Here is a 12,980-nt window from a genome sequence, read left to right as displayed (position 1 = left end):
TGAAATTATTAGTCTTTCAAAGAATTGACACATAAAAAGTAATGACAAAACTTGGAGTTTATACATGATAAATATACACTTTGAATACATTGGCAATTTATGATTCAAAAGAATGCATACTCATATTTCCATTCTTGTATAATGTTTATATGAAAAATATGCATACATGTGTTACACCTTATTTAAATCTACTTTATGATGCTGAAAATGAACTAGATTGCCTTCTTTCCAAATTATAATTGATGTTATATGAATAGAGAAAAGTAGACATGCTAGATGAATGATTAACTAGATATGTGTTTGTGGGGAAAGTTTATCTTCCGGGATGGGTGCCAAATGTGGAATTTTTAGAGAGAATAGTTTTCTTTTTCAAACTATATTTATTTGCTATGCATGACATTATACTCGGCCGAGTAACTTATTGACCATTGGAATAGATGGATTTATTTATGCTCTCTATCATATCCTTGTTGTGATCTTTCTTATTTCTTAATTGAATTAGAATAATAGAAAATGCATGTATCATTTTAGGCACGCACCAGATTCCATCTTGTATATCAAATTCTTCTTGCTAAGAAATTCGTGCAGGGTCGAGTATTCTAAATTGATTAAGAATTCCGATGAAGTGTATGCTTCAAGGTTGGGTGGAAAAAGCACCCGAATCTTGTTCTCATCTTCATTCAAAAGATTGAAGTAAAGATAGCTTATGGATTGAAGATCAACAGATGCATCTCATCTCTTTTCTTTGTAATATCTTGAACATGTATATTTCAACTTAAGGCATTTGAAACGCCTAAGTCTTGTAATGTAATTACGAATGATGTATAGTATGATTGAAATACTATGAAGATACTCAATGTTGTAATAATAAAATTATATATCTCTTTATTTAATATACTCTTGAAATTTAGATCATAGATATCACATATGTAATGATATTTTTTGAGTGAGGTATTGAATTATCGATAATAATGAGAGAATTATGGATTTATTTAAGAATAAAGAGTTTACATTTTATTATTGAAGTTAGAACATTTATGTCTTTACAACACTCCTACACATACCCATATCATTAAGTGAAATTCATTTTGGGAACTCCATGACCTTAGGAAAATCTAACAACTTCTTGTTTATGTTTTTCTTAGTTAAGGCTTAGATTCAATTATGAAATAAATTAACTTATCTATACATTTGATTTGTTAGGATTATTATGGCATTGGACTTGAAATATATTGTGCATTCTATCTTGCAAATTGGTATGTGACATTGACCCTTATTATTCTCTAGTGGAACAAGTTCACTTTATTTTATGACATCTGTATGAGTTAGCATACTAATGGTTTGTGTGTGTGTGCTTGATGGTAATGTCTTGATCCATGTTGAATAATTTTTTATTTAATTAGCAAAGGTTAATCTATGGCATGTATTTGTATACCTGAATTAGTAATATTTTGAGGTTTATCAAAGCTTGGATGGGTGTCAAATATGGAATAATAGAGAAGGGTAGGTTTCTACTATTAACACCTAATGATAATCGTCTTAAAAAAATTCTTTGGCCAAAGCCTACTAATCATTAGTAATAGTTACTATTTGATTATTATATTTTCACTCTCTATCATATCACAATATAGATACATTAATATTTTAACATGAATTAGAATGTTAGATATATCATGCTGCAATAGATTCCATCACACTTGCAAGTTTTAGTTTGCTAGGCCCTTCATGTAGGTTCGGGCATGGTTCATCAAAATAAATAACACCGGTGGGGAAGTGTAAGCTTAGTGTTTGGGTGGTAAAACACTCCAATGATGTTATTTCTCTTGTGAGTATGTGAGGAGTTCTCGATAGTTTTTTTCTTTTATGTACTTGATACATACTTGACCATTTGGTCTACTTATAAAGAATTAATTTCTTAATATAATTGTTAGCTTTTGGGCTTATATATTTAGACATTTTTGTTGAAATATAATTTTTTTCTCTATTAATATATGTTATGAAAAAGTTGGTTCATTATGTGTTATATTATTTTAATATTATGGTGGTCCTTAAAAATTCTTCCAATATATCTCTACCTCTCGCTCTCTCTATCTCTCCCTATTTATCTCTCCCTCTCCCTCTCTCCATGTTTATTTGTCTATATATATATGTTTTTCTATATCTTTGTCTCTCTCTAGCTCTTCCCCTCTTTTTATATCTCTTTAAATATCTCTCTCTATCACTTTATCTCACCATATATATCTCTCCATCTCTCCCTCTATCTCCCTATCTCTCTTGGTTGTTATCTCTCCCTCTCCCTCTATCTATTTATCTCCCTCTTCCTCTCTCACTTTATCTTTATCTCTATCTCCATTTCCTCTCTCATTATCTCTAGACATGTCTCCCTCTATCCATTTTATCTCTCCTCCTCTTTCTCTGACCCCTCTCCCTCTTTCTATACATTTATATCTTTATCTATTTGTCTCTCTATCTCCAACTCTCCATATTTATTCATCTATCTCTCCCTTTATCTCTATCTTTTTATCTCGTCATCTTTTTCTACCCCTATATCTCTATATCTTTCTATCTCTCTACCTATCTCTACATATCACTTCCTATCTCTATCTTCACCTAAGTTCTATCTCCTCCTCTCATTGAATATCTCTCTCCCTATCTAGATCTCTCTCTCTCTCTCTCTCTCTCTCTCTCTCTCTCTCTCTCTCTCTCTCTCTCTCTCTCTCTCTCTCTCTCTCTCTCTCTCTAGCCTCCTTTATCTCCCCCTTTTTCTATCCCTATCTTTCTCTCTTCCTATTGCAAACATAACACGACCTTATTAATAGTGGAGCTTGATTATCTTCCTGATTCACAAGTTTTGTTTTAGTTATGTTTGATCCTTGTAAGTGGATGCATAGTTTATTTGAAGCTATCACTTTTCTATTGAGATCTTTGTTGCACAAACATCATCATTTGATAAATGGCCTATCAATTGACCTCATTTACTACACAAATGTATGTAAAAAATAGACCAAAATTTTCTCTAATTGACCTTCCATGCCTATAGCATACCCATTGCATACCAAGGTGCAATTGTTAGTTCTTTTTCTTATGGTATTCAATTTTTCCATAAATGCAACCACATATAATTCAAGTTCGTGCCACAAATGCCATGGGCATATGAGCTTTCAAGGATTGAGTTTATTTTATTAGAAGACAATGGTGAAAGTACTTCTAGTAGTTCAAACAAGAGAAGGATTTTTTTAGGATGCATATTTGGCAAGCAACATCAAGATAATTTTTTAATGAAAAATCATAGATGATTGAATATCCTCTTAGATTGTGCATGTTGACGCTTATGATAAAATATAGGATTGGAATCGTTGGGTAAGAACTTTTATGATTAAATTTTATTAATAATTTTAATTATGATATTGGGATTTTTCTCATGAAGCATTTTGTAGTAAAAGAACCTTCTAGATTATTATTGAGTACAAGTAGAAATAATTTAATAATATACATCTTTAATCATTATCACACAAAATCAATGGAGAATGTAAGGATGTAAGTTAGAGAAAAATAAGATGAACTTCAAAATTAAATCAAAATCAAACTACTTTTGCATTAACCTTAAGCTCAAATGCTCTACAAGACCTTTGGCTTAAGGATTAAGTCTATATATATATTTGAAATTTTATGGAATTGAATTTAAGACTGCTTGGAAAACGTCATTTATCAGGTTATTGACCACTATTTTCACTACTACCCACAACTCCAATTGCCCGTTCAATGAGTTGTGCGAGGGCTAACGGTGGAAAAGGAGGAGGAATGTATCTCACACACATTAAGGAAATGATAAAGATGGAGAAAGGCACTGATCTCATTCTCAGTTCCATATAAAGCCCGATTCATGGAAAGGCTTGACAATCTCGGTGGATGGATGAACAAGATGATGGTGTTAAACAATTTTGGAGAAGTGGACGAAATCATGGAAATTATGAGTGTGTGGAAGAGGCATATGAGCATTATGGCTTATTGGAAAGTGGTCATTTTGAGGATGGAAGATGGGATCATTTTGCATTTGCAATTCATTTGCGAAAAATTGATTTGGAACTGATCCAATGATTTCCATTGTTAATATGAACTATTGATAGCAACTAGTGAAGCTCGAGTTTGGAATTATGGCATTATAAAGGATTTAATGCAAGTGATTAGGACTTTAAATTTTTGAGGGACCAAAAAGAGATGATACACATGTTAAAGAATGCCTCAAACTCTACCATTTAAGGGCTTAGAAACTTTTGGAATGCAAAAGATCAAAATTTTGGTTCTTCAATAGATGGTATGATGTGACTAAATAAAATAATCTCTCTTAATCCATCCCTTATATTTTCTAATATATCATTTTCCATATAATTTACTATTAACACAACTGATACACCTCCTTAGAATACAAATACGATCTGCTGTAATATTATAAATACATGTGTTGGTGTTGTATCTATCATTAGATAATGAATAATTAATTTCAAGATTTTACATTGTAAAGTGCCGTGGTGTAGTTGGTTATCACGTCAGTCTAACACACTGAAGGTCTCCAGTTCAAGTCTGGGCGGCGCCAATACTTAAGTTTTATAGTCTAATGTCTATGCCATGGATTGGTAAACAAATATAGATGAATTTTTGAAGAATCTTTCTTTCTGCAGAAGAAATTCCACTATAGTTAAATCATATGATAAGAGTTGAATGCTAAATGAATTGATAATGAATTTGGAAAGTAAAGTAACTCTCTTTTAAAATAGACAAGTTGGATTAAGTGTATTGAAACCAAACATGAAGATGACAAAGAAAAGATTATATCTTGAGATAGAGATGCGGGATGAAGCTATACACTTGGAATTAGCAGTAAAATGTTGAGACAAAGCCCCCCTGCAAATTTGAACGAAAGTTGTCAGGACAGGGTTGAAAGTGTACCTGGTCCTCCGAAAAATCCGCGTGTCGAAAAGGGTTTTTCCGTCTCTGAAAATGAAGCCTAAACCTGCAATTACAGTTGTGCACCTCCAACCTACGCACAAAAAAGAGAGGAAATGTTGTTGGGATTGGGGGTTTGCCTTCAGGTCAAACCCTAGTTTGGAATTAACCAAATGATGAAAAATACTTGCAAGTAAGTGAAAAGAAATGTTTGAAGTAGAATTAACCTCAAGAGATGATGCAATTGAAATGTTGATAGAGTTGTTTGAAAGGATATATGGAATATAATGTCTTGAAGGTTGGGAGAGATCTCCTCTTCAATGATTGAATCCTTGACTTGAATGCAACACCTAGCCTTGGAAAGGATACTTGAGATGCTCAATGGATGCTTGAATGCTTGCACTTGATTTCGCTTGTGATCAATTTCGCTTATCATCAACTAACTCATTGAATTTCACTTATACAAATAGGAGGGGAAATGCTCTGTATATACTTGCTAATTAGGGTTTTTTAAACTGATTTTCCATCTTAGGACGATATAGGAAATTTTTTTCCTGCTCGCAATTGACAAGCCCAATGCAAGAATAGGTCAAGGGAGGCCCAAAATAGGGTAGGGAAAGGGGCACCACGCCCTTGTTCTAGGGGGGACAGGGGCACCACGCCCCTGTCTTGCACTAATTTAGGACAGGCCGAGACAAAGAGCAGTGCAGGATGTAGGTTTTAGGTGTCTTGAGCATGTCTCGGATCTCCAGTCAAGCTTAGGGATTCATCCACTAGTGTGAAGACTGAAATGAGATCAAAAATCGCAAGGTCACAATTTTATGACACTACATTTAGCCCCCTTTAGTGGGAGTATAAGCGTATGCCAATACTACTGGTAAAGTACAAGGAAACAAGATTGAAAGACTTTCACCACATCAAGGAGGCGCGATACACCAAGCCCCCAGTGGACTAAGGATCTTACAACTTTGATTGAAAAAGTAAAAGGGAATATCAAAAGGGAGGAACCATGATTGCAAGAAGCAAGGTTCCACTCACTATGAGTCATGAAAAGAAAGGATACCAAAAATTACAAAGCAAAACAAAGTTCACTAAGCAACTTAAAGTATCAAGAAGGAAAATATGAGTGGAGTGTAAGCCCCCACATTAAACCGATCGCACATGCCTTATCGGAAGCGATTGCTTTAAGGTAGGATACACCCAAGAGAGAAAGAGAGGGAGCACATTATCACAAGGATTTAGCCCCCAATTGAGGAATAAACCCAAGGATAATGAACACAAAACACAAAGTACGAGGTGGTTTCATTTTCCTTGGGGTTAGTATGCTATATGATAAATCATGTATATCATGTATATATATGCATAGAATAGTCGTCATTCCCCAAAGAAAGGAAACCACTTTGGAAGAAAGGGAACACGTGTCTTTTGAGTCAACATGAAAGAGACCAAAAGAGATCTCAATTCTTTGCATCATCCTCATGTAGACATCACTAGGGAAAATAGAAGAACAAGGATACTCCGATACACATAGAAGAATGGTCACCAAAGAGAAAGAAAAGAGAGAGAGGTAGAGGATCTATAGTGCTAATGTAGCTAGTCTAGCACGACATCCACCTCCCAATCTTGTTGATCACTGCTTTGGGAAGGTGGGAAATGTGCGAGAGGAGAGACATGAAGCACAATAGATGGAGCTATCACAAGATCCAAACAAGGACTATGCTCATGTGCTAAGTCACTTTGTTCGATTCGAGGAGCTAGGATTAAGGCTTTTGAAAATTATGTAGATAAATGTTTGTCAACGTCAACATATTCATGTTCACTATCAGAAGCATTAGGAGTTGTATTTCCATCATGAATAACATTTTCACCTATTTGTTCATCAAGATTTATAGAAAGAGGAGCTTGAACATGAATAGAAGTAAAACCATCACGTGTTTTTTGCAACTTATGATTTGGAGATTTAGGTTCAACATCTTGCTTAGGAGAAAAGGGAATCTTGTCAATTGTTGGAGTTTTGGGAAATTGAATATTTTGAGGAACAACTTCACAAGCTCAAGCACGACGCTTTCATCGACATTCTCTCGCACAACGATTCCGTCGAGTCTTAGCAAAATACTGAGAAGGAGGAATGTTTTAATCCTTAATAGCTGGATGGTTGGGTTGAGGTCTTTTAGGTTGGACAAGAGGAGAGGCAAGCCTCTTCTCTCTATAAGAGCAAGGAGGTGGAACTGCACCATATAAAGGAAGAATGTTTGGTGTAGGAAGGAGACCAGATCCATCATGAGGAAGAGGTATAGGTCTAACTTTAGGAGGAACATTATTGTTATTCTTAGGAGAAGGCATAGTTTCATCCAAAGGAATAGGTTGGGAATCTTCCTTAGGAGGAAGATTAGTTCTATCTGTCAAGGGAGGAACTTCATCTTCAAGAATGATGGGAATATCAATTTTTGGAGTGTGACATTGGCTTAAGGATAAGATCATATCTTTCTTCCATTTTTGATAAGATTGAAAGAGAGCATCACTTCTTGGTGGAAGAGATTGAAATTGTTGAGGCCAAAAGGAATCAATAGGAACACCTGGGATTCTTTCGGTTGGTTGAAATAAGCTATGGTTAATAGTTATGATTTATCCATTGTGGGTAAATTTCAAACGCTTATGGATTGGAGAAGCAATAGCCTTCATGGAAGATATCCAACGGTAGCCTAACTTCACACAAAATTGTTTAGAGTAAGGAATGATAACAAAGTTGACATCCATAGATTTAGTGTGAAACTCAATAGGGAGTGTGATAGAACCAATGGTAGGACAAGAAAATCCATCAAATAACTTAACGACCACATTAGTATCATCATAGATTGATTTATGAAAATGTAAAGTATAAAGATATTCCTCAGTGATGACATTAACCATGCAAGAGGGATCGATAAGCACACCACGACAAGGTTTGTCTTGAATCTTCGCAACTATGTATAAGGGGCCATTAGGTTCTCTAATGGTCTCACTTGGATCAAATGTGATACATGGATCCTAAGATGTTTCTTGTTTCTCTATCATATTCACCAAATTTTGAGCTGTGGTAGTAAAATCAGAGGGAGAGAAAGAGGTATGTTCAGTCTCAATCACGTTAGAGGTATGAGAGGGTAAAGGATCATTAAAAATCTTAAGATTTTGATTAGGAGCTACTGATTTGTTTTCCTTATCATTCGCACCTGCCACATATATAGTATTATTATCAATCAGGGCTTGAATCTTACTTTTTAATGCAAAACATTTCTCAGTATCATGACCAGGTTGACGATGAAATTGAAAAAAAGAATTATTATCAAAGGTGAGGCTTCCTTGGAAGGGTCAACTGGTTTTATTGGAGGAAGTTTGATAACATTTCTTTGTAACTACTAAGACATAATTCTATGCAAAGATTCATTCAAAGGAGTAAATTGTCTTTCTCTTTTGAAAAATTTAGAAATAGGAGGCATACCTGTTGTAGTATTCACATTGTTGTTGTTGATGGTGTCATTGAATTTGATGAAGCCTTTTCTCAGTTTGAACTTCACAAACGGTTGTTGAGCACTATCACCCTTATCACTCACAGCCATAGGAGTGGATTTCTCGAGTTGATTCACAACCAGATGATAATTGTGAAGTGTTGCACACAACTGCGGAAAGGAAGTAAACTCAGAAAGGAGAAGTTTCTCCCTAATATATTTTTGCAAATTAGAAATGAAAATTCTTTGAATATCATTATCAGGTACTAGAAAAGAAAATTGAGAACAGAAATGCTTATATCTACCAGTGAAATTAGTTACTTTTTCTTTAACAACTTGTTTACAATGCATTAAATCAGTCAAAGTGATTTGAGGACCTATGTTGTTTTGAAATTGTTGAATAAAAGCATTTGCTAATTGTTGAAAAGAAGTAATAGAATAGGAAGGAAAAGAGAAATACCATTGTAAGGCCTTATCTCTTAATGTTTTACTAAACAATTTGGCAAGCAATCTTTGATCATAAACAAAGTCAGTACACAAAGTTTGGAATGTTTTGACATGTGTTAAAGGATCACCTTTTCCATTAAAGAGTTCCAATTGAGGGACTTCCACATGTTTAGGAGGGACAACTCTAACAATATCAAGAGAAAGTGGACTCACAACATCAAATGTGGGCACACTAAACTTAGATTGACTCATAGAAGCAATTTGTTGTTGCAATGATTACACAGTTTGGGAAAGGTTATTAATGGCTGCTTCGGTTGAAGAATTTATGTTAGACATGTTTGATTGAGAAGGTGGTGTGATGTTGTTGAAAGAAGGCATTGATTGAGAATAAGGTGGTGGAACACTATGGTAATTAGGCATAGGCACTGATTGAGTAGGAAATGGGACACTGAAAGGAGGGATATAATGATTGGATGAATTGCCCCCTTGTGTCACATTTATTGGTTGGGAGACAATAGGAATACTCATTGAAGGCGTATATAAAGATGGAGGATTGATTGAGGAAGAGGGATTGCCCCCATGACTAATGGTTGTAGGTATGACATTTTGAGTTGATGTAGCCATGATTTTTGAAGTGAAAGTAGGAATGCTAGTCATTGAAGTGGTCAAAGGAATAGAATGATTGATTTGTGTAGAAGGTTGTAAATAACCTAAGTTCTCAACACAACTCTTTATAGGCATAACATTAGAATCAACAATATGAGCAATACCACACAATATATCAATTCCATTCTTATCACTTTGAATCATGCATTTTAAACCTTCAATTAATGGAAGAGATTCACTATTAGTATATTCTTGGGACATCCATTGTTGGAAATTGTCAAATTGATTATCCAATTTTGAAAGTTAATCTATGGAAACTCTAGTCAAAGCTTCTTCTTCGTCATTGGAATTATCAATTGGGTAGATAGGATATTATTAGGATGAGAATAATTAGCATTATCCTCATTGAATAAGTCACCCCAATTAGGCTCCATATCTTCGGGAATTAAACCTTGGGAAGCCTTAATTCTAATGGTTCGTCTAACGGGGATAGTGTAGGTAGGACTAATAGTGGTAAAACACATGCACTGGAGGGAAAATTTGAATTTTGGGAACAAAGTTTGCAAAATTGAATAATGCAAATTTCAATTTGAACTTTGTGGAAAAAAATAATGACACAATCTCCAAGAAAATTTATGATGAATAAAAAGAAATTGAAATTTAAAATTAGGGCCAATGGGATACCACTTAATTAAAATTGACAAAATTAAGATTTTCAAATCAGGGCAGATTATAATTAACCACTTAATTTTAAATGTTTCCTTGAAAGTTGTGATGTTGAAATTGGGAAGTATTTTTATTTTAGAGGGATCAAAATTCGACAAAATTAGCCAATTTTCTGGATTTAAGCAATTAAATACAGTCATAATAGTCTCGAAATTTTGGGATAAAAGTCGAGGACCAAGTTGAAAGTGCACCTGGTCCGCCCAACTTTTTCGGATTTTTTTAGGGATCTCCTCTTCAATGGTTGAATCCTTTGACTTGAATGCAACACCTAGCCTTGGAAATGAGACTTGAGATGCTCAATGGATGCTTGAATGCTTGCACTTGATTTCTCTTGTGATCAATTTCTCTTATCATCGACTAACTCATTGAATTTCTCTTATGCAAATAGGAGGGGAAATGCTCCTTATATACTTGCCAATTAGGGTTTTTTAAAATTGATTTCCCATCATAGGCCGACATAGGAAAAATTTCTCTCGCTCGCAATTGACAAGCCCAATGCAGGAATAGGTCAAGGGAGGCCCAAAATAGGGCAGGGACAGGGGCACCACGCCCCTGTCCTGCCCTAATTGAGGAAAGGCCAAGACAAAGAGTAGTGCGGGGTGCAAGTTTTAGGTGTCTTAAGCATATCTCGGGTCTTCAGTCAAGCTTAGGGATTCATCTGCTAGTGTGAAGACCAAAATGTAGTAAAAAATTGTAAGGTCACAATTTTATGACACTACAACTCTAACCAAATATTCCACAACAGGAAGATAGGCCCTCCAAACCACACTTCCTGTAAGAAAGAAGCCTTGGAGGGAGGCCTTCCCATACTATCCCAAAATTTTACCAAGGATGAAGCATGAACATAGGGGCTCCGCCAGATGCCCCACCAAGAATGCCAAAGTTGATTAGAAAAAGGGCATTAAAAAACAAGTTACCAAAGTCTTCCTCAGCAGCTCCACACAAAGTATAGATAGATGGACCCTAAAAACCCCTCTTCCGAGGGTAAACACCAAGTTGTGGTACCAAAAGGGTGCCACTTTTTATCTTTTCATAAAAATACGTCATTGGCACGAAAGGGTTGTCCAAACCTTCGAGCTAGATGCCTAAGGAAAATCCAATGCAAAGGGTTGGTATTCTCCAATGCAAACCAGTTGGCACTCACCAAATTCAAAATTTTGAATTTTCACATTTGGCGCTTGCCAAATGTGAAAATTGAAATTTTTACATTTGGAGAGCGCCAAATCTAGTGCACGCCAAATATTCTGCATTGTTAAATGTTGTGCATTATTATTTTTTGCATTTTTCCTATTTGGGCACATGTTGTACCTACCCGCAGAGGAGAATATATACATGAAATATAACATTTTTAATTATAAGTCACATTTCAATATGTCTTTTTCCTTTCTTATACTTTAAGTTATATTTCATGTATATATTGGCAAGATGTTTGAGAGTGGTTTCAGCTCTATAGGAGTTATAATGTAGATTTTAGTTTTTAGAGGATCATATTAAATTTTAAACTTAGTCAAATTTCAGTAATCAACATGTCAAATTTAAGTAATCAGCATGTTCCTATTAGCATTTTTTTATCTTTGTATCTCACTCTCTTTATCTTCCCCAAACTCTAGACCTATCTCTCTCCTTCTCTTGCCTCTCTCACTTCTCTCTACCCTCTGTAGGTATATCCCACCCTCTCTACCTTTCATTCCTTTCTTACCCCCACTTATATCCTTGACTCCCTCCCTCTCTCGTCTTCTCTCTTACTCTCTAATTGTTTCTCTCTCCACCCTCTCCATTATCTTGATCACTACCTATCCCTTCTATCTCTATCTCCCCATATCTAGGGCTCTCCCTCCCTCCCTACTCACCTCACTACCTCTCCCTCAATATATTATTACCCAATTCTCTCTCCCCCTTTATTTTTCTCACCTATCTAATTGTCTACATGAAGGGAATGAGAGACTTGGTAATAAAGGACATAGAAGGGAAGGGAGGTGAGAGGTCTAGAGGGGAGAGAGAGGTGAGATGGGGCTTTAAGGAGGGTGGGGGGGGATAGAGAGGTAAACATAGAGGGGAAGGGAGGTGAGAGGCCTAGAGGAGAGAGAGAGAGGTGGGAGACTTGGGGATAAAGGACATAGAGGGGAAGGAAAGTGAGAGGCCTAGAGGGGAGAAAGTGGTGAGATGGGGGTTTAAGGAGGGTAGGGGGGATAGATAGGTAAACATGAATGGAATGAGATACTTAGGGATAAAGGACATAGAGAGGAAGGGAGGTAAGAGGTCTAGAGGGGATATAGAGGTGAGATGGGGGTTTAAGGAGGGTGGGGGGGATAGAGAGGTAAACATAGAGGCGAAGGGAGATGAGAGGCCTAGAGGGGAAAGAGAGGTGAGATAGGGGTTTAGGAGGGTAGAGGAATAGAGAGGTAAACATGAATGGAATGAGATACTTAAGGATAAAGAACATAGAGATGAAGTGAGGTGATAGGCCTGGAAGGGAGAGAGAGGTGAGATGGGGGTTTAAGGAGGGCGGGGGGATAGAGAGGTCAACATGAAGGGAATGAGAGACTTGGTTATAAAGGGCATATAAGGTAAGGGAGGTGAGAGGTCTACATGGGAGAGAGAGGTGAGATGGGGGTTTAAAGAGGTTGGGTAGGATAGAGATGTAAACATAGAGGGGAAGGGAGGTGAGAGGCCTAGAGGGGAGAGAGAGGTGAGATGAGAGTTTAATGAGGGTGGAGAAGATAGAGAGGTAAACATGAATGGAATGAGATACTTAGGGATAAAGGACATAGA

At 36.1% G+C, this 12,980-nt stretch overlaps 1 non-coding gene across 1 annotated transcript; it reads left to right on the top strand.

Annotated features, from left to right (window-relative positions):
- The first annotated feature begins 4,520 nt into the window (after positions 1-4,520).
- On the top strand, positions 4,521-4,594 carry TRNAV-AAC (transfer RNA valine (anticodon AAC)). Its single transcript has one exon. It is a non-coding gene; the product is annotated as a tRNA-Val (tRNA).
- Positions 4,595-12,980: the final 8,386 nt, after the last annotated feature.

The sequence above is a fragment of the Cryptomeria japonica genome, chromosome 2, assembly GCF_030272615.1.
Source record: "Cryptomeria japonica chromosome 2, Sugi_1.0, whole genome shotgun sequence".
NCBI lineage: Eukaryota > Viridiplantae > Streptophyta > Pinopsida > Cupressales > Cupressaceae > Cryptomeria > Cryptomeria japonica.
The sequence above is the reverse complement of the archived record's forward strand: the minus strand, read 5'-3'. Positions and strand labels throughout refer to the sequence as shown.